The sequence below is a fragment of the Betta splendens genome, chromosome 4 (genome assembly GCF_900634795.4).
Source record: "Betta splendens chromosome 4, fBetSpl5.4, whole genome shotgun sequence".
In the NCBI taxonomy this organism is placed as follows: domain Eukaryota; kingdom Metazoa; phylum Chordata; class Actinopteri; order Anabantiformes; family Osphronemidae; genus Betta; species Betta splendens.
In genome coordinates this window covers 2,492,993-2,515,971 of record NC_040884.2, presented here as the reverse complement: position 1 = coordinate 2,515,971, position 22,979 = coordinate 2,492,993, and the positions used below count along the sequence as shown (strand labels likewise).

The 22,979-nt window shown below is 48.1% G+C and overlaps 1 protein-coding gene across 3 annotated transcripts in view; it reads left to right on the top strand.

Annotated features, from left to right (window-relative positions):
• The window catches only part of LOC114853799 (transcription factor Sox-2-like), a 191,967-nt gene extending 169,722 nt beyond the window's left edge, over positions 1 to 22,245 (top strand). For 2 of the 3 annotated variants that reach the window (XR_005897662.2, XR_005897661.2), the window contains 2 exons: positions 12,279 to 12,485; positions 19,861 to 22,245. The gene's annotated coding sequence lies outside the window, so the exon portion shown is untranslated. The remainder of the gene's footprint in view (positions 1 to 12,278; positions 12,486 to 19,860) is intronic. The other variant, XR_008694626.1, reaches the window with a different exon arrangement.
• The last annotated feature ends 734 nt before the right edge of the window (positions 22,246 to 22,979 follow it).

Sequence of the window (22,979 nt, the reverse complement as noted above, 5' to 3'; positions counted from 1 at the left end):
AAACTAGCCTGTGTTCACTCTGAGCCGTCACTAACTAACTATTCCTCTGAGGAACCTGGATAGTTTGTGTTTTGAGCCACTGTAGCATTAAAAAGCTGGTGATCTTTCTTCTGCTCTAAAATCAACCAGCGTTTGTTCTGATCTAAATTTAACAGCATCAGGGCCCAGAGACTCGCAGGCGTTATTATGAGGCCCGACAGAGAAGCACACATCGTTTAAGTAATATTTTATCCAATATTAGGTTGTTTTCATTAGACTAAATTGCATCTTCCAATGTGCGTAATATTTGAAAATGTATTTTAAAACACATTTCAAAATAAGCGTTTCTTTATTTGACTTGTTGACGTGTTGGTGATCTCTGTCCCATGACCTTGTATTTATCTCAGCTTTATTATACCTATTAGATATATTTGTTGAAATGTTTTCATTAGTTCTGTGTCAACTATAGAGTCATTTTTTTCTTGTATTAAAAGACTGAAAATGCAAGCGTCATTATGCACATTGTCTTATGACTAATTCGAGTTAATACAGCCATAATGACTGTATAACGACGCGCTAATTGGCCTTTTTTCCTACACAACAATACTGGCAGATCAGCATCTCTTTATTATTTAATAACGTCAAACGCTTGGCTGGCCGTGCCCGCTGCTCAGCCTGCTGCTGCTGCTGAGGAGGACAGAGCAGCGGCTCCAGGACACACCGCGCTCATTGAAAATAAAAATAATGCGCATGAACGGCACCGGATTTCATCTCTAAACCTAATGCAGGTAAAAGCATCTTATTCATATTATGACCGAGCGCGCGCCTTTCCTCGCATCGGCTCTGCTCCTCCTGCAGCAACAGGTGACCGCACGGGACGGCCCGTCGCGTCCGCGGCTGCGGGTGAAAGTGGCGCTTCAGGGTCTTTTGTTGTCCGGAAATTTGGAAGCAGTGTTTACAGATGTCCCTGCTCCGGGTCCGGGGAGGGGGGGGGGGGGGGGGGGGGGGGGCAAAGGCGAGGGGGCAGGAGAGGATAAACCGTCATTTTTGGAGTCTGACAGAAAACGTAAAGAAATGAAGGGAAATCGCGGCTCATATAAAAATAGAAACACGCACATTCTCTACTTTTATCTCCATATTTACACGGTCTGATTCTGCAACACGTCGCTCGTCTGGAACGACAGGAGCGGACCTGCCGTCTCGCTGCCACCCGTGACCGGCTCCAGAGGCCTGGCAGACCCGGAAGGGGGAGGTGGGGGAGCGGGGGTGAGGGGGTGGGACGACTCCACCAAATCACATTTTTACAGATTTCGACGCAGTTGGTCGCGCTGCTTTTCTTCGGCGTCGTCACTTGTTGAACCAGGGCGGGTTTTAAAAAGCAGCTTCTCCCTCAGAAGCAGCGTTTGCATAAATGATGCTGTATTTGCGTCCGCGCTCACAAACCGCAGCATTTTATGAAAAATCCCAAAAGAGGCTGCAGTTTTTAATTTATTACCGGAAAATCCTGGTTGATTTTAGCCGAAATATAAAACAGAGGAATTAAAAAATCGAATCAAGCGTCCATGCAGAGGGTTTATACGTTTACTCGCATTGGAATGAGTGTTTTGTAAATATAATCTGACTGCTGCCTATTTTTGAGCTGGATGCTGCTTGTAGACGTTCAGAGATTCCTTCATAGAGAAGGCTGTTGAGCTGATGGGACTGAATCATCATTAACAAGCCAACAGACACAGGAACCCTCACCCCTCCTCACCCACCGACCCTACCCTCTCCCGTGCTCCCATTTCCCAGCATAGACACTAACCTCTTTCACTCGTCCCCCCTCTCTCGCTCCCTCTCGCTCCCTCTCTCTCGCCACTGACTCCTGCATACAACAGCACAGTCCATTGTTGCCGGGGCCTCCCCCCTCCTCCCCCTCCTCCCCCTCTGCCTGGCCCCCGACCCAACTGTTGACCAACAACTCCACTGGCACATTAAAAGGAGGGGGGGGGGTGTCCTATTTTAGAATATGACACATCTAGAAATTCAGGAAAAAGTGAGTTTAAACTGGCTGAAATGTTTGGCTTCATTTAAGCGAGAGGCGAGTCAGAGGCCAAACAACTGGTTAGTAACAGGCTGGTGTTACACAAAATACAGCAGGAACATCCCAAACATTCATATTTTTTTTAAATTTACTGCATATTTTCAGCAGTGAGGCCAATCTATGCATGTAAACCAGTTAAACCAGCGTGCGCTTGTTTTAATTCACACTTCCATGAACAATGGGAATACATTAAATAAACCATAAAGACCAGTTGAAGTGTGTTGGTGGACGTCAGATGGAGTTACATGCTGTGTTGGTTTCTCCAGGACAAGGTGTTAGTGTGTTTTAAGTCCAGGCTTGTGTTACAAAGTGTCGTGGAGACCGTGCAGTTGTGTGGAGGCTTTGTCACTGACATCGACATGGCAGACACACACCAGCCGCACAAACTGCAAGCAGCTCAGGCTCAGCCTTCAGACGCCACGCGACCCGCCTTCGCTTCTCCTCCTCCACGAAAAGGCCACAGAACCGCTGCTGGGCGTCGGCTGCTCCGCGTGGCCGTGCTACACTGTGAGCGACGCACACACGGCTGATGGAGCGACCCGCACGCAGCGAACAAATCGCGTTGACACTCAGAACATCAGCCACGTGAACGCCGTATCTGTTTCACTGCTAAATTATTCACCTGAGCCACGGACCTCTGCTGCTTTACTTACACGGGCTAAATAAAGGCCTTCTAACGTGAGCAGCAGTGAGAGGTCAGAGGAAACAATCAGAGCTCATGACCAGGATACAGATGCTTTCATCCTTCAGATGATAATATTGTTATAAATAACACCTGGTCTGTGGCTCGTAGGAGTCTGATGCTTGGACTCAGGTGAGGTTGTGTTAATGTGTAATGTGCAGTTTCAGGATTTTCTGCGTTTTGTTAAAAGCATTCTTTTTTGCTCAAAACAAAAAAAATCGAGCGTGGATCCTTTCGTCCTCACATCTCTGCATTTGTTCAGCTCCTTCTGGACGAAGAGCAATTTTCTTTTATGATGCATAAAACCCTCTCAGCCGCGTTGACTGCAGTGTAGATTTCGATTGATTGCATCAGTCACTCTGGGGCTATTCTGGAGCTGGTGACTCTGAGGTCTCCCTCTCTCTGTATCTCTGACAGAAGCTGTTGTTGAATGGAAGAGTGGCCTCTTTCAGTGTGGGTGTCCCCTCGGGGCCAACTGGGAGAGATAATCACACAGGACAGTTACAGACGGACAGACAGATGCACCAGACATGAGTTGTTCCTTCCTGACTCAGGCTGAGGCACATTTGAAGGAATTTCAAATGGATATTTGTTATGACCCACGAAGGATGACTTCACTTTTCTACATTGAGGATAGTTTAGATTTCTAAAACTGTGGATACATATCACAGCATTTCTGTGCAAAACATGTTCAAACTCGATTTAGAGAGAAGTGGAGTTTTTTACTGTTTACACTGACCAGCCACCAACTAAAAGACGTTAAAGTCCAACACACTGAAACTTAAGAATAAAGCAGCAAAAGGCTGAAAAACCGTCAACGTTACAGTGTCGTGATGATGTGAGAACGGATCCACCGCATCTGCTGCAAAGAACTGATGCATCTGATGAACTTCATCTACTGCATGAAACGATTCAGCCGGCCTGTTTGCAGCAGCGTGTGTGAAGCCACAGGCGCTCACTCAGTGTGTGTAGACTCACCATAAACTGCATACAATACAATGGGAGTGAGCGTGTGACTGGCCTGTCTCCTACTCAATATGCAGTGTATGGTGCATCATAAGGTGGGACTGGAATCAATGACCAAATATTCATCTTTCCCAAACAATCTAAACCTTAATTAAATGAACGCTGGTATCATTTTTGCTTTGAGCGTCTATAAATTGGATTCTTTATCACAGAAGCGTGAGCAGCTGGAGCCAATGTTGGCATCATCCAGTGTCCATCCTGGATGTGCTTCACCTACGTGAGTCGGCACCGTAGCTGTGTCCGACCGTGCATCAGTAAAGAAGTGACCGTAATATGCAACAGGGGAGGAGGAGGAGCCAAATGCAAGATCACCGATATTTCCTCACTGAGGCTCATCTGTAGTAGTTCCCATCACAGTGTTTCTGAGTCCACCTGTATGTGTGTGTGTGTGTGGGGGGGGGGGGGGGGGCATGGCAAATATAGGGCAGAGAGAGGGAGACGGGTCGGCCTGGGTTGGGTTGGGCAGGTCAGTGCTGCAGCATTTGATTGTAAATAAGAGAGGAGTCAGTTCACACGCCGATCAAGTGACTGCCGGGAACAAGCGAGCCATTTGAATCAGGTGGCTATCTCCCTATCTGAGAGATCAGAGCCCTGTCACCCTCCCCACCCGCCTCCTCCCGCTGCTCTCGTCATTGTGTGTAAGGGACACGCACACACGAGTGAAATGACATGTCCTCCCTGCTGGCTATAAGAGCAGGCGGAGTGGCTGGATGAGATTTCACTGTCTCACGTTAGGGAAGAAAGAATAGGAGACCGGAGGAGGACAGAGGAGAGGAGAGCAGAGGACAGGAAGGACAGAGGAGAGGAGACCAGAGGACAGAGGAGAGGAAGGACAGAGGAGAGGAGACCAGAGGACAGGAAGGACAGAGGACAGGAAGGACAGAGGAGAGGAGAGCAGAGGACAGGAAGGACAGAGGACAGGAAGGACAGAGGAGAGGAGAGCAGAGGACAGGAAGGACAGAGGAGAGGAAGGACAGAGGAGAGGAGACCAGAGGACAGGAAGGACAGAGGAGAGGAAGGACAGAGGAGAGGAGACCAGAGGACAGGAGGGACAGAGGCGATGAGGACAGAGGACAGGAAGGACAGAGGACAGGAAGGACAGAGGAGAGGAGACCAGAGGACAGGAGGGACAGAGGACAGGAAGGACAGAGGAGAGGAAGGACAGAGGAGAGGAAGGACAGAGGAGAGGAGACCAGAGGACAGGAAGGACAGAGGACAGGAAGGACAGAGGAGAGGAGACCAGAGGACAGGAGGGACAGAGGCGATGAGGACAGAGGACAGGAAGGACAGGGGAGAGGAGACCAGAGGACAGGAGGGACAGAGGCGATGAGGACAGAGGACAGGAAGGACAGGGGAGAGGAGAGGAGGACAGAAACAACAGAGGAGAGAAATCCTGCACTTGTGTTCATCAACCATCCACCTTTGTCATGGGCTGTTTTTTGTCTGAATGGACCTAGAACACACATACATTTGTTAATGTCCCTTGTAATCATCATTATTCACTCTAGGACAAAGTTGTTCTCATAATAGTATAATAATACAAATATTTATGCTTTCAATTTCAATGGCGTACGTTGTTTTTAATGAACTGCTCTGATAATTAATTGCTTTAAACAGAAAGCTGTTGTTTGGCCGGAGAAATATAATAATTTTAGTTCATTCATATATAATTTAACATAATTCATCCTCCCTCTCTTTTATTTAACCTGGTCGTCACAATAAAGGCCTGATAAAATGCCAACACGACGGCGTTTCATCCGCTGCGTCTTGACAACGAGCCCCGAGGGAGGAGATGATGCGCGACAGCTGCTGCCTGTTCATATTGATTAAATGACAGCCAGGATCATTTACCGATTTAGCGAGCGACGGAGCCATCGGCCTGAGGGAGGGTTCGAGGAGCGCTGGGCTGCAGCCTCGCTTCACGTTCACAGCTGCTGCTCCAGCGTGAACATCGCGCCTCCCACTGTGACCCCACAGGACACAGCACAGCGGATTACAGTGATGCTGGGACCCTCCGTTAAATAGCTTAGCAGAAGAAGCCGTCACGTTTAGACCTGCAATGGTAAAAAAAGATTGTTATCAACCCAATGTTACCTGTAGATTCAAATGAAGCCACGTTTACCTTTTAATTTAAAAATACTCAAACATAAGCAACAAAAATAAGTGAAGACAATCCAGTTAAAACTGATATGAACTGGTTTGACACAAGGAGAATAGTACAAATTAAATCTATTCTAGTTTCAGGAAAGACATGACATCACCGAGCCAAGAATTGCATCAGAGAGAATGTGTGATTTCCACTAAAGCAATGTTCTCTGTGGAATATTAGGGACGCAGATGTGTCTACAGATGAATCATGGAGACACAGGGAGCTAATGGAAAGGTTGAGAGGAAATAGGACTGACAGGAGCAGTGAAGCCACAGAGCTGAAAGAGACACAGGCTGTCGTGTCATTGCTTTGGATGATGGTTCAGTCTCTTTAGGATCAACAAGAATAATTAACTCAATACTTCCTTAACTCTGATGCTACAAGTTTTAGGAAAGTGTGAGGAGACTGGGACAGAAACAAAGCACATCACACAAATATGCTTCTGGACCATGTATGAGAAGGAAAAAACAGAACTGAACAGAACCATCAAAGGGGACGGGAAGGATCTGTGTCTGAGCATAGGAGAATATCACGCAAAGAGGTTATTGATTTCTGCTCGCATGAACCAGTTTATTCAACAGGACAGATGTGAGCAGAAAACACTCCTTTATGTAACGGCGCCGTTAGAGGGTGAGAGACGCCGCATATTAAAAGTTACACTCATAAACTTCGTGAATCCTTTGACTGTGATGAGAAGACGCGTCTTGAAAAGAAAACTGGGGAATTTGATTTGGAGATCTGCAGCTGATTGTTGGGCGTCAGTTTCACGTTAATGGAGGTGAGCGTTTCTAAAGGAGTCTATTAGCATCCTCGCGCTGAAGGGACGTTTCATTCTGTTTAAACTGAATTAGTTTGAACGTTTTCCCATAAAAAAGGAAACGAATCCACACGGACTACAGAGGAGGACTACACACAAAGGACAGACGCAGCTGAACAAGCCAGGAAATGAAGCTACAGGAGAGGACACAATAAAGCAGAACTGGACCCCACCGAAACCAGCCCCCCACAACCTGGACCTTAGGGGCCGGGCCTGACTGGGCCGAAGCAGAACCCACCGAGCCTGTGGCCTTGGGAATGAGCCAGGTGAGGCTGCTGATAGGGATTAAGAGGAGCCAGACCTTCGTGCTCGGGGCCCGGGACCGTTTGCCCCAGGACACAAGCGTGGACACTATTGATTTTTAGTCATCTTCTGTCACGTCTCTGTGAACTGCTCTTCCCATGGAGTCAAAGACGTACGACTCACATGACTCACACGATGCTGACGACGCTGACGACGCTAACGACGCTGACGACGCTAACGACGCTGACGGCGCTAACGACGCTGACGACGCTGATGACGCTGACAACGCTAGCGACGCTAACGACGCTCGGGTCCCTCGGAGCCCTCACACACATCCAGGCAGCATCCATGCTGTGCGTGAAGGGCCCTCTGGCCGCGTCTTCTAACAGACCAACAGGATCTTTAGCAGCGCGGAGAAGCGCCTCTACAGGAAGCTGTTAACCCATAAACGCCACATTCTGTATGAGGTGGTTTACAGCTCGTGAAGAATCAGCTTCATGCGATGCAGCAAAGCAGCAGAACACAGGAACGGGAACGTTAGCTCGAGCTCAAGGCAATTTCCTGTTCACAGAACAACAGGAGTGTTTTCTATCTAAGGAGTCACTTAATTCAGCTATAATTAAAGACTTATCTTAAATCTGTGTCTTCGTTCAAAGGACAGTTCAGTAAAATAGCTTTGCTTCTACATAATGAGCTGAAATTACAGACACTGGTGTCTTCCGGCAGATTTAAAGCATTTTTTTTCAATTTTCGTCTAAATAGCAAAATGCTCTGTGTCGTGATGAAGAGTTGAAACAGTGCAGCGTTTAAGGTTTCTGCTGCTGTTTGGTAGAAACTTAAACACAGCACACACAGCAGCTCGCCTGGAGATGATGGTTACTATCACAGTTCCCCAACTTTATTGTAAGCACAAAATATGTCCGTAACAAATCAGATCCGAACGCGCTAACGGCCTCCGCGTGGCTGCGTGTGAGGGGAGGGGGCGAACTGGGAGCAGTGGCCTAATAAGGCTAAATACCAGACTGTGAATAATCTCCCAGTAAAATGTCTACTCATGAAAAACACAGAGATGCAACAGCAGCAACTCTCGCTTTCTGCCTGGCTGCCCTCCCTCTGCCGCCCCCCTCTCCCCCCCTGCCTCCCTCTGTCCACACCGTTCTCTCTCACCCTCTCCTCTTTCTTTCCTTTCTCACTCCTCCTCTCCTCCTCCTCCTCCTCGTCTCGTCTCAGTAAGTAGGATAAGGCTTGGAGAGCTCTGTCGTCGTGGTAACTGCCAGAAGCATTCAGTTTGAAGTTTGAGGAGGTCAGTTTGCGGGTCAGAGTGACCCCCCGCCTCCCCTCGTACATACAGGACCTGAGGGAGCAGGGGTGTTGAGGGGACCCCCGTATGGGTCTGGGCCCTTACACGAGGGGGTGAGGAGGGGGACTGGATGTTTTTGCAGGGGCAGGGGCCACTCCAAAGCCCTGCATCTAAAACAGCCCTGGACTCAGAACTTTTTCAATCTCATGGACTGAAATTAAGCTGATTATCAGAGATATGACTTAGATTTAGTCTGTGATATAATTGGGTATTTTGCAGTTCACTTACTCCGATGTTCATTTCCATTCCTTTTAATATGATGATTAGAAAACCTACACCCCAGTGGCTGCTGCTTCTTTTGTGCTTCACAGTCTCCAGTGTGTTTCTGGAAAACCAAAGCTAAGCAGTGATACAGCTCCTTTTACCTGTGAGTTAAAATCCTTTAATACAATTTTATTTTCCAGCAAAAGTGAAAGTCGCAAAAACACAGTACAAATGAGAGCCTTAGCAACGTGTTTGGTCAGTGCTTAGTTTTGTGACCGATGAATATTTAAGCTTGTGAAAGTGAAGCTGAATCAAACTTAGTTGGGTTGTTTCTATGTAAAAGCAGAGAAACATGCAGCTTGTAACTGTGTTTGCCTGGTGTTGACATGTGCATAAGTAAACATGCGTAAAGACATGGAAGAATCCACCCATCAACAAACGTGTTCCTGAAAGCATCTTTGAGTTGTAGTCAGAGCCCATCAGCATCTTTGAGTCGTATATAAAACCCATCAGCATCTTTGAGTCGTATATAAAACCCATCAGCATCTTTGAGTCGTATATAAAACCCATCAGCATCTTTGAGTCGTAGTCAGAGCCCATCAGCATCTTTGAGTCGTATATAAAACCCATCAGCATCTTTGAGTCGTAGTCAGAGCCCATCAGCATCTTTGAGTCGTATATAAAACCCATCAGCATCTTTGAGTCGTAGTCAGAGCCCATCAGCCCAGACAACAGGCCAACGCTGAGGTCAGTGCAGCTACAGGTGCAGCAGTTGTAAAACAGGTTGTAAAAGTCACTGCGGTCTGTAAAACAACAGGCGACAGGAATTACGACCTATGTGTTAAAACACTGCTGTCTGTTCAAACACCAGTACTCTTATAATAATCACATGAATTCAGAGGCTTTTAACTGCAGTGACGAAAAGGGAAATGAATGTTGATGATTTTTGTAAAATAAACAGACAGAACAAACTTCCTTACAAACGGCCTCCTTCCTTTTTTCCCTGTCGATCCTGGGTGGTTTCTGATGTAAATGTTTTCAGTCAGTTGGCGGCCGAGCTCAGCAGGTGGTCCACCAAATTCGCCGTAACCCTCGGCAACCCCTGTCCAGCCAATCCAAGCGCTGCTCCGCCAGCCACTCTGCTTAGTTGGGCCTGACAGGAGCCTCTGTGTGTGCAGAGCAGCTGGGTAGGAGACAGGACGTGCAGTTGGAGTGGTCATTAAAAGTTTATTAAAAAGTTTCCCCCGTAAACATTACAGGCTCTCTGGTTGCCGAGGAGCATCCTGGGTAATGTAGTCACTCAGGTGCACCGTGCGGTAGTGTGGCCTGTTTTCTGATTCATACAGACTCTAGTAGACTGTTCTACAGAGCTCAGTGTCTGTTTCTACCTACAGCTCTTTTTTCCTGAGGGATCTGACAGCAGGAGACAGAGTTTTAGAAGTGAGGCTTCGAGTGCTGGCTCTGTCCCAATTAACAGTTCACGTAAAAACCAAACAAGCCTTGAGCCTCCAGGCTGGAGAAGAGAAGAGGCCTCCCTGAGCTCCATACATACCAAAGGAGCAGAGAGACTCCAGTTAACGTTTAACCGCAGATAATCAGACAGCTGAGCTCATCAGCAAACACAAGTGGCTGATGGAAGCGATGCAGCGCTGGGGAGGCGGTCGAGTCTCAATGCACAGACGCAATGAAGATGAAGTAGATGATAAACAGTAGATGTGGTGAATGTGCATCAGAATGTGTTGGACTGTACGCTGGAAAAGTAACCTTAAGGAGTTAACTGTAATTAAGTCAATCATTAAACTTGTAGCTGTCGATGTGTAATGTTTTATCAACAGGTGGAGCTTTATCATTTTTAAATTTGAAATTCCTGCAGACGAATGAAAACGACTACAAACATGAAGATTCGGCTTCACTCCATGTTGGACACGTATGCAAACATGGACGTCTGCATGCGTGTTAAAAAGAGAAGGCAATTTTTTTGGCCAAGTTGGCATAACTCGACCTCTGCAGCGTGTGTGTGTGTGTGTGTGTGTGTGTGTGTGTGTATGTGTGTGTGTGTGTGTGTGCGTGTGTGTTGGTGTTTTGTATAGAAAGTGCTGTGCGCAGTAGAATGGGGGATTTGGTGCCATCAGCACAGTGATGTCAGCACACAGAGGCAAACAAAGCCCGAATCCAGACCCTTTCCCGGCTACCCACAATCCCCCTGGACGCAGTGGGGGGCCCGGGTTGGGGCCCCGCTGCTAGGAACGCTCAGACATGGACCCCCACACGTTAGCACCAGCTCACTTTCAAATGCAGAAATGAATGCGCATGCATTTTATGTGCTACAAGCAACTAAAGTACTCTATAGGGCTTCATATTAAATCAAACCATAACTCACTGACTCCAGCTCTCACTGTGACCTCAGTAATAAACATAGAGTTGATTTATCAACACCTCCTTAGAAATCAGAAAAGGAAATTAGAGCCTTGTAAAAGAGGTTGAGTTCCAGTTCCTTCTCCCTGCGACGCGGCTCCGTCGGTGCGGAACCAGAACCGCGCCTCTGTTTGCTTTGGCCTCTGTCACCATGCGCGGCCTCAGCCTGATCCCTGAACCAGCTCTGCCACTGGTCTCAATGAGGAGCACGTTGGAGGTGAGGATCAGAGCCAGCGTCCGAAGGCGGCTCCGTCTGATCTGTACGTGGTGCTTTTTCCATCCAACACACCAGTGTTCTACTACGGTGCAGCATTGATATGTGAGTAACAGGGTGAAAGGGAAGACAGAGATCAAGGTCATGAATAAAACAAAACCCGGGTTCATTCATATAATTAAATTATTATTCAGTGAACAACAAAGATCCGAGTTTAGAATGAAAGACTCAGACCCATTGCTTGTGTGAGTGACAGAATAAAGAGCTTTGTCGCAGATTAAAACCAGCCCGTTCCAGCTGAATTGTACGACTGTGAAAGAACTTCACGACTTTTTACTTTAACGCTGTGTCGAGCTGTTACACAACAATTAGCAACTGTTGCTGTTTGTCTCTGCTCTTAAATGCCCCTCTGTCTAAAACAGTAGGAGCCACACTTGCTTTTTTAGGTTGGGGTGGCTGCGCTCTGAACCCAAACAGGTCCTCATTGTGCCGGAGGAGGCAGAACTGGGTTGTACTGGGGGGGTACGTGTTTGTGTACGTGTACACCAGTATACAGTCACTGCTGGGGAGGAGGGTGATTTTATCTGAGTTCGCCCTCATCTCTTCTCCAAATCCTCTGTTTGTGTGTGCTGGGGGAGGGGGTGCGGGGGCACGGCAACAATAGCTTCCTTTGACCCGTATAATGAGGGACTTCTTCATATTCAGATGTCGCCTATTGGATTTGCTGCCGCGTTAGTTTTAGCCGAGCTCCACAGCAGATTAACGCAGCACCAAAGGCTGAGGTTCAACTTTCCACTGCTGAACTTTATTGCGGTGCAACAAGTGGAAACGGAAAAAAGTGGTTCCTGGGCTGAAGTGCGGCCGCTCGTTGCCTGGTAACAACTTGTTGAATTCTGCGGGTGCGCAGGGATTCGCTGTGAACTCTGACCTCTCGCCGAGGCCGAGCGTTTCACCAAACCTCCTGTGATTCCAGCCTCACCTGTGCTACGGACACTGAACACATCGTATGTGGTGGTGCTGAGCGTCAGCCATCACCAAACACAGAGCCGGACACGGAGGCTCGTCCTCAACGAGGGTTCCATTCACTCTCATTCATTCTCTTCCAGCGACGTGACGGCGGAGCGGCCTGACGGAGACGCCGGGACGTTGACCGGACCTGAACCGGGTGTAAAGCAGACGTGAACCGGACGTGAACCGGAGGTGAACCGGACCAGAACCGGACCAGAACTGGACCTGAACCGGACCTGAACCAGACCAGAACCGGACCAGAACCGGACCTAACCCGGACCTGAACCGGTGGCTCATGGGAAGCGGTAGGTCCAGAACGCGCCCTCACGCGGCGAGTCCCACAGAGACACAGCGATGCCGCAGGCTGCCAGTCCTGCCCAGCTTCCGCTGCGCTCCAAATTGAGCGTGGCACAGAGTGTATGAAGTCAGCGTCTGGCAGAGAGCCCAGCATTGTTCCTCCAAGCAGCTGGATGGTAATTACTAGAGAGAGAGGCAGATATGAAGGGGGGCGAGAGAGGAGCGCCGCCGCCTACTGTTGCTTCCCTCCTGGTGAATGTGTCATATAGAAAAAATGCTTCATGTGGTAAAAGACATGAGAGAAGGTTCTCCTCTCATGGCGTCATAGAACATCAAAGGCAGCTTAAGGAGTCATTACAAAGGCCCGCGTTTCTTATTCACGCGTTCGAACCCCGGAAAGAATGGTTGCAGTTTAATCAACAACAGGACCATGAAACAAACGACACACGTTTGATGCCTCAGGAGAGTTTTCGGCGCCCTCCTTCGTCTCTGCGGCGGAGTTTCAGCTCCCAGCGTGCGTCGGTCCAAACCCTGAGACACAGACGTGAGGTGGGACCTGTGCTGCTCGTGGGCTGAGCTCCGCAGCCGTCTGGGTCCGAGGAATGTGGCGACTCGCTGTCAACTGCGTCCGGCTTTGTCACCAACTCCTGGAGACGCGTAAAGACGTCGTTTTCACACCTTGGACTCTCCACCCTCCTTCCTCCACCTCCCCCTTCATCACACGCACTCGCACGCACGCACGCACACACGCACGCACACACGCATGCACATGCACGCACACGCACACACACTCGCACGCACGCACGCATACACACACACACACACATGCACACACGCACACACACACACACACTCATCTAATCTCTCTCTCCCACGCACACACACACACACACACACACACGCGCATACATCTCACATCTCTCTCCCACACACACACACACACACCCACACACACACACACGCACACATGCACACACACATCTCATCTCTCTCTCCCACACACACACACACACACACACACACACACACACACACATGCACACACGCACACACACACACACACACACACACACACACACACACACACACACACACACACACACACGCGCATACAGCTCATATCTCTCTCCCACACACACACACACACACACACACACACGCACACATGCACACACACATCTCATCTCTCTCTCCCACACACACACACACACACACACACACACACACACACACACACATGCACACACGCACGCACACACGCATACAGTGGCAGCAGCAGCCGGGCCAGCTGTGACCAGAACAATAGCATTCCTCGGGTCTTAAACGCCCGGCACTTCGATTCCTAACGGTGAGATTCCTGGTGGGGAGAAGCTGGGGCGGCTCCAGGAGATGCTCTCTGTACAACGCTGTGATTCCAGGACGATGGACGCGTGGGCTCGTCTCGTCTCTCCGTCCATGTGCTGCTCCTGCTGCTTCGTTGGGGCAGCACGCGTTTCCAGAGGCACCTGCAGTCGACACGAGGCTCGGAACCGTTGCTTTTGGCGCTTGTGGCGTGAAGAAGTACACAGATGTGCTAAAGGCAACACCTTCACATTAAGAGCATCTGACGGGGTGTTAATGGAAATAAACATGAGTTGTGGACAGACAACCGTGAAGGCAGCGTGTCCTCGCGTCAGTAAGCGCTGCACAACACACAGTTTGTGCAACATTTCAAATGACAAAATGATTTTGGAGAAACTCAGCTGTTCATCCTGCTTTTCTTCATCTGGACCTGTCATTGCTGCTTCAGCTGCTAAAATGGCCTCACTGGAAACTAATCCACTAGTTTTCACTCAGAAAGCCTTTTATTTTGAAATCCCATCGATAGATATATTCAAATATTAGCCCGAGAAAATTAGCAGACCAAACTGTGCTGTGTGCCTCCTCTGGTGGCTTCAGTTCACACAGTACTGAGCTGCCCAACTATCAGCCCATCTGAAATAACCCCCAAATAACGATTCTCTCATTAACCACGCCTGTTTCACAATTTAAATATAAATGAATCTAATTTAGAAAACCTCTGCCACGATGAAGGAGACTCATTTAGAGCCAATCTAAAATTAATGAGGGCATCTGGAGAGAGGCAGAGTGGAGAGGGGCCCTGTGTGGCTTAACAGATACCGGAGTTAACAAGCTACTGTACTTTAAACACCACAAAATCCCCATTAATTTCTAAGTTAACGCACTACTGTACTCTGAAATGTGGAGAAGAGCTTTAATGTAGTTTCAGCCGCGTCTCAGACGGACTCTTGGCCTCTCGCTGCCAAAGCTCCTTCATGCTGTCAGAGTGGGCCTGTTCACACAGCAGCAGCACACGGTTAATACACAGTTTGGGTCTGCGTGGCTGAAGATCGCTCGCTTCGAACGTTTTAAATCTACTTGACTCCAGGAGCCTCAATAATAAACACAGGGCAGAATTATCACCTGTCAGACAGCATCTTAGGGACAATATCTTTGAAGCATCACACTCATAATGTGAGCCGCGTCTGCATTTGATTCTGCTCCACACACACATGCTGTTCTTCCCCTCAGCACCGTCTGAGTGGCTCCAGCAGATGCCGGACAGCTCCCACAGTGACTGTTTGGTTTTGCAGGTTTAATTCCCTGACGGGTTTGGGTCCGGAGTGATTAGGCTGAGCCCTGAAGGCCAGCGGGCCTGTTCTGCTCACACCCTGAGCCGACAGCCAGAACAGCCAGAACGGCCGCCGATGCGCTGGGAGGAGGGAGGAAGGGTTGTTCATGTGTTAAATGAGCTTTAAAGGGACATTTCATTTAATTGTTGGGACTGAGGAGCTTCAGAGAGTGGTTCAGTTTAAGAAGTGAAATCACCGCATGGAGTCATTTATCATTTTTACTACAACTATTATTGGTTTCAAATCTAAAAGCAAAAATAGAAAATACGGTGGCTGTTATGTCCATTCCTGTCACTAAAGCTCTTTTGTACCGACCCGTAGCTCATGCCAGTGAATGCAACACGCTGACGCTACCTCAACATTTTCTCTAACCTTTAACCCTGAAAGCAGCAGGTACAGCACGGCCGACTTTTCCCTGCTGGAGCCACATAAACTAGCATTGTGTCTGTGCACAAACAACTTCCTGCATGCAGACATGCAGCATGCTGGTGGGGGTGGGCAACAACAACAAAAAAAGCTCTTCCTGCTGGCGGTGACCTCCAACCCCGGCCCGGCCTACCCCACCCACACCGCCGCTTACACAGCATGGTGCTGCTGTGGGAGGGAGGTGGCGTTGGGCTTTAGTGCGTGTGGGAAGCCAGCGAGGATGATGATGATGATGAGCTTTGGAGTGGGGGGAACTTTGTGTCCTGCTCTAAAAAGGAGTGGAAGCGGGGAGATGAGGGGTCTGCTGAGAGGGCAGCCTGTATGCGCTCCTCCTCCTCCTCCTCCTCCTCCTTCCTGCCATACCTCTCCCTCCATCCTCGCCTCCTTTCCCCCTCCTCCTCTTCCTCCCTCCACGTCTCCAGCCGTGGGGCTAAAGTACATTACATGCTTGCTAATCAAACCTCCATTAGAAGTTTGGAGGGAATGAAGCTCTGTACTCTCCTCAAAGCGTCCTCCTCTGGAACTGAACAAAGCACGCACAGCACCTACAGGAAACTTGTTTACGCCTGTGAAGCTAAACTTTCAGTGTCCCCTAGAGAAGCTGTGCTGGGCCGTCGTCTGGAGAGTAACTGGTGAAGTTGTATAGACCAGCGCTGGTGATCGCTCTTTAAAGTGTGACAGAAGTTTGGGCTTAAATTCATAAGTAGTAGAGTAGTTTTAGATTGTGATCACTCACATTAATGACCAGATCCTTCTTCCTTTGCACGCGCTCGTTACAGTCGAACACCCGCCCGTCGACTGCGTTTTAATCTCTGCCTTTGTTTTCGGACCAGGTCTCTACCTGAACGTCACCGTGAGCTAAACCAACAGACGCGTGCGGGAAAAGTGCACGGGTTTGAATAAGCTGCGAAAGCCCCTTCAGAGCCCTGTGGGCTGTTAACCATACAGAGGATCAGGGGATGAGGACGGTACAATACCACACGGCACATACGGGATCTACTGTACACAGTATCTGGACCTGCGTAGTGAAAGCCATGTGCACGCGGCCACAAAGGGCCGAGACGTCTTACTGAGGTCATTAGCCGTGCACTGAGCTGAAGCTCCGTCACAGCTGCTCCTCTGCCACAAACACACGGCTTTAGCAACACAGGCGTGTTTTTGTTGAGTTGTGTAAACACGCTGTTGTCGTATCCGTGGCGTTCTTCACATGCAGTCCTTCGTGTGAACAGTGTGACAGTATCTGCACACGCACACGTGCTATTCTGGTGCTCCTCCTTTGTTAATTGGATTTGGTGAACACCTGTATGAGTGAAGGTTGTTCAGGGGATTATGGTCAGGGAAGCTAATTATCATCCATTTCACTCCTCTCTCTCTCACATAGTTTCCTCCCTGCTCCGAACTGTTGAGATTTAATTGAGATCTTAAGGTCACAGTGGCTTTGTCAGCGCTATCAAAAGCAAATCCTTCACAGCGGTTTATGGGGCTGTTGTTATATCACTTTCGGCGATGAGGCGATTGATCAGCGCCTTCAAGGGCATTGGGGTTTCATCAAACCAATTCAGTTTTCAAAACTGTTGCCAAGTTACAGAGTCTGTGTTTGGGCAATAAACAATGATAATGATTTCCTGTTTCATCCAGCTTCTCACCGCCTGTAATGATTTCTGGCATTGACCAAAATGTAAACATATTTCACACTATTTGAAAAGTTCTGCAGCTCACTGTGTCCTGGTAGGACGGGTGACCAGCTGAACTGTGAACTGTGCTGATAATTCAGACAGGAAGGAGTGACAGGGGGGAGTGAGAGGTGTCCCTGGGTGAAATCTGAGAAAAGCCATGAAGCAACAGACGAGAGAGAGAGAGAGGGAGCGAGGGAGACTTTAGATGAGCGACGAACAGACAATGGTCGTCCTCGAGTCAGCTCCAGTGGCTAAAACCCCAACGGGAAGCAGCACACACAGGGACAGGTGATACATCATGGATGTGATGCCGGGGGGGGGGGGGGGCAACGGACACTTCAACTAAGGTTTCTGTCCATGTGTCAGTGAGACTGAGTTTATGTTCACACTTTTGTCTTTGTCGTCGCTTTCCACTGTGTTTGTTCATGTGAGTGAAGATTCTTTACAACCTGTTGTAAAAATAGTTCCTCACTGTGAATGAAGGATTGTTGCATCTGCGGCGCGGTCACGTTATGAAACCGGTGCGGCTCTACGTTTCGGTGCCACTGGGCTGTAGGTCCTGGTGAGGAAGCGAGGGATGGAGCCGGGGGTCGGGGGTGGATGGAGCAGAAACTTCCCATGCTGGCCTCCCAGTGTGGCTACGTAATGAGGGCAAGGGACACAGACACACACACACCGACACACACTCGGGCCGAGCACGGCCCCATGGCTGATTAACGGCACACAAAGGCCCCAAACAGAAGTAGCAGAGGACACACAATGGGAGCAGGGCCTCAAGGCGTGGTTTACGTCTGCCCCGAGGGAGGGGGCGAGAGAGGTAGAGAGACAGTGGGAGACTGGGAGCGAGGGAGCGAGCTGGACGGCAGCAGAGGGGGAGGGGAAAGGGGGAGGAGGGGGCTGTGAAAGTGGCGTTTAGAGTTGGTCCCGATGAAGACGTGCTGCGGTTCCGCCGGGTTCCGTTTGCACCGTCCGCCTCCAGACCTCAGAACGGGTCCGAACGCCTCCTCCAGGGTTCAAACCAGTGAAAGGAACATGCAGCCGAGGTTTTGCACCTGCCTGGCTCATTATCTGTGGCAGGAGGTGCAGCGTGCTGCTGCTGGCTGCTATTACATGCCTGCACTTCACCACAGACCGACCACTAGAAAGGACAGCGTCCCGGAGCGCGAAGGCGCTGGAACGCGCGACGCCGGCGGCTGCAACCAGGCACCGCCATCACCGACGCTGGCCTCCTGTAATCATCGAACCTGCTTTTGCACACGGCCGTCATTTTGATTCCACAATCACTCGTCTAATGCGCAGACACAGAAGAATATGGATCAGTTGGTGCACTGATGTGTTCAGCATTTAAGGGTCGGACTCTTCAGCACCAAGCGATGACTTTGACTCTACTCTCACTCTTTTTCCTCAGTCTTTAGTGCATGCGCTGGTGACTGATGTCAAGTTACTATCTGTGGTTCATAAAGTAGCGACTGAAGCAGATGTTTCAGCCTCGTGTCTCTGCAGATGCTGTGCAGCCGCCGTGGCCCAGATCAACCTCTGGTTCATGTTCAGCATTGAGCCCAAACCTGTTCATTAGATGCATTGTGGAGCGCGATGAGCCGCAGGCTGCATCACAAACCCTGAGTGTCTGAGTTGGTGCTGCTCCTCTCAGCACAGATTAGCATCCACACGTTCTACAGAGGATGAATATTAGGAGGCAAAGACTAATGAACAGGGCCTTCTGTCCACAGAGGACGGGCGGCGGCCGCTGTAATCTCCACTGTTCAATTAGCCAGAGTCACCACCTACACTTCATTAACAGGCAGATGAAGGTGCGGAACTGGCTGCTTCTGTCCCTCACCCACCTCGCACCCACCTCTCACCCACCTCTCACCCACCTCTCACCTACCCAGTTAAGTACTTGTCCATAGTAGGATCTTTAAAATAAGAAATAAGTCTCATTGTCAGTGTATTTGGTTCATGGTAACACAATGATACCGACCTCAAACAAACGACTATTGTCACAATCTCTCAAAGCGTTTATGAACATGTATTTTTGTCACACTTGTATAAAATCACATCTCTTATCAGCTGCTGGCGCGTGAGATCTGCAACACAATGAGAGCAAGGAAAAATCTGATCTTTGGGTCTGTGTGTGTGTGTGTGTGTGTGTGCGTGCTTTAGGTGCTCCTGTGTAAAATAACATGGAAAAGGAGATTTTCCAGCATAGTGAGGTTTCTACAGTGTGTTTCCCGGAGGCGGCAGCAGAGACATGATTGAATTTTCTGTGTGTGTCAGTGAGTGTGTGCGAGGACACTGGTTTGACTCAGACCCCCCCCATCCTCCTGCAGAACCTCCTCTAGTGTGTAATTGTATTTTTTTCTGATTTTAGATGAATTAAGCATTAATTTATTTCCTGTGCGCAGAGTAAAAGCACCAGCTATTAAAGAAACCAGCTTATGTTGTCTTGTTTAGGAAAAAGGCCTCGTTCTTCTCTTTTTCCTCAAAAGCCGACGCCTGAACGTGCCGTCTTTTTTTATTACACAGGCGTCTGATTACAGAGAGCGAGTCCTTGTCTTTCCGCGTGTCTGCCGCTCACACGCAGTAACTGGCTCTTTCTCTGCCTGTAGGTGATGCTGATGATGGAACACCGCGCCGCGGGGAGCGAAGGGATGGAGCTGATGCTCACACACGGAGTCCGGCTGCATTTACACAGGGAATGAGAGGCTACTGTCGGTAGTGTCAGCAGTGCCAGCCATTTCCAGGTGAAGCAAACCGCATTAAAGTGAATCAAGCTGAACTGGAATGACCTGAACTGAAGTGAAAGGACGGTTTCACTCGGCCCGGACACAGCTCTGAGGTTCTGAGGGAGAAAACGTCTGCAAGAAAAAGACCTTGAAATATTACTGATGAAAACCTGCTGTCATCTGCACCTGCTCTTCTGGGGGATCCCTCTCTCGTCCGGGGCTTCACTGTATTCACTGTCAGTGTATGTACAATACAACGTTTTCTCATGAGAGCATGTTTCCATTTTTAACTAATTAATAGCCTTTAAAAACGACTGCAAATTTAATTATCAAATGTTTTTAAAAAGGTTTTGAAAAATATGTTTTCCTCATCAGCTTTTACGCTCGGCTCCTCGTGTAAAGAAATATTGAATGTTATGTTGTATTTTTTTATATGCAAACATCAATTTACGGCCGACAGTGGCTCATTTTGTCTTGTGCTAAAAGCTTAGTCGTTAAATGACAGCGTTGTGTTGCTTTTGTTCTGTTACACATCGTTATGTTAAACTTTGCTGCTTTGGCTACATTTGTTAAACAAACCCATTAGCTTCATGCTAAAAACAAAGTTTAAGGTGTGTGTCCTGTTCTGTTTTTTGACACTTATTGTGAAAGAAAAAATTCAGGTGTTTGAATGAGGCTCGTTTTGATCATTCCAGCAGTTTGTGTTTCATAAATAACCTTGGCTTGTTATGTGTTGTAATGATAATGACTAACACCACATACCTGTTACAGGTGGTAGAAGTCACATTAGAGCAGTCACATTAGACCTAAAGTAAGAATGACAGTTACCACTCTTAACTAAAAATAAAGTTTCAATCTGATTAAATCAAGGAATTACAGTTAATAGCATTAAAAAACACCGCAGTAAAAACATGATTCTTGAAAACTCTAATGTTTTGCCTTTTTTAATTTTAAATACCTTTAATATCACTGCAAAAAGTCTCCAGGGAAAGATGGAGCCTCAGACACACCCACACATTCAAATGTGTAACTGTGGAACACACACACACACACACACACACACACACACACACACACACACACACACACACACACACACACACACACACACACACGCACACACACGCACACACACAGAGGACAGTAGCCTGTGGCTCTGCAGCAGTGGGTGTAAGTGATCACACAGTTGTGGTCATAACTCACAGCCACGCAGCCACTGAAGGAAACTGACACCCAGCGTCTGCGTCACTTTAGACCCTTCATGTCGCTTTCCTTCTCCTCATCCTCCTCTTCATCATCAATGCCTCGGGTGATGAAACTGACTCTGTTACATCAGCAACCACCCCCCGCTCTCTCTCACTCACACACGCACACACGCACACACACACACACACACACACACACACACACACACACACACACACACACACACACACACACACACACACACACACACACACACACACACTTGTTTGCACACACTCTAGAGCCACATTAGTGTGTTTGACCTCATTGATGAAGTTTGGTCTATTGATACAAATCAGAGTGATCCATCACTGATATCTCTGTTTACAGGGCGGAGATGAATTGATAGTGATGAATGACAGATTAATCAGTAAACAGGGTAAAGTTTAAAGCACACACACACACACACACACACACACACACATTGGCTTTTTTTCACTTTCAATCAACTTAATAAATCTAAACACTTTGTTGTCAGTGAGACTTTTAGGTCATTATGTCATTAACACAACAATACAGAAATTGTGCTAACTGTCACATTCATCGGCTGTGAGCCAAGCAGGCAAATAATTCAAGCGACTGTAAAACACCCCAGTAATAAAAGTCTCATCAAGTGTGGTTTTGAAGTGCACGCATTCATAAATGTATAATAATTAGAGTTCAGGTACATGATACAGAAACCACCAACTCACCCAGTGTCGAATCTGCCAGAATAAACAGGAGAGGAACACAAGCCTTAACAACTCTGACAGCATTATTGCCTGGGAAAATGTAATTATGAATGTGTGACCTGGCAGCCAGGGTCTGGTTGTTAGTGCAGAGTCTGAGAAATAATAATCACAATATTAATAACAGAAACGGTTGATGCCACTGTTTCTGTAAATGCGCTGATGCGTGCAGTGTTTCTGTAAAATAGACGTTTTAGATGATGATGCTGATGAATAATGGCAGTGACAAACAGGCTAATTAAAGGGTTAAAGGTAAAAATAATAAATATAAAATAAATGAGAGCATTAAAATGGATCTATTTTGTTACCAACCTTTCCTTCTTTGCTTATTTCTGCTTATGTGCGTGCGTGCGTGCGTGCGTGCGCGCTTTGTGTTGCTGGATTTAACCGTGACCTCTCACGTGTAGCCGGCTGCCAACCTCCAGCCCCGTTCAGGAATTGTCCCGTGTGTGACACAGAGGTCAGAGCCTCCATGAGCACAAAACCACTGCTGGAAATGGAAAAATCCATTTTTCTCATTTACTGGTGAGTCATCTGCACTGAACTATTTTAGATGCTACTTTTGAATTTAAAAGCTGAAATGATGTGAAAAGCTGAACACGGTTTTTAATTAGCTGGATATCACTGAGGGGGTCCCACTGATGCGACGGCCACAAGTCTATAAAGAGCTTCATGTCACAGCCGTGTGAGTACATCAGCGTCGACTGTCAGGCTACAGCCGAGTAAATATTCCATCACTTCATCAGCCATTTAGCGACAACAAGCAAATGACAAATGAACAGATTCACATACATTTAATCAGCCTCTAGACATAAATGCATCTATGTCCCATTTATGTTTCAGCCCACTGGATTAAAATGGCAGCTGTGCTCGTTTATGTTAGATTTGGCTTCTAACTGTGATGTACAGCCACGTTTCAACCTGTGAAGTAGCACGTAGTACTGTGTAGTATTTTACCCTGTCAGTTACAGTGGAGTGAGGTGTATCTGTGTCTGTGTGGCAGCTAGTGGCTCACACACACACACACAC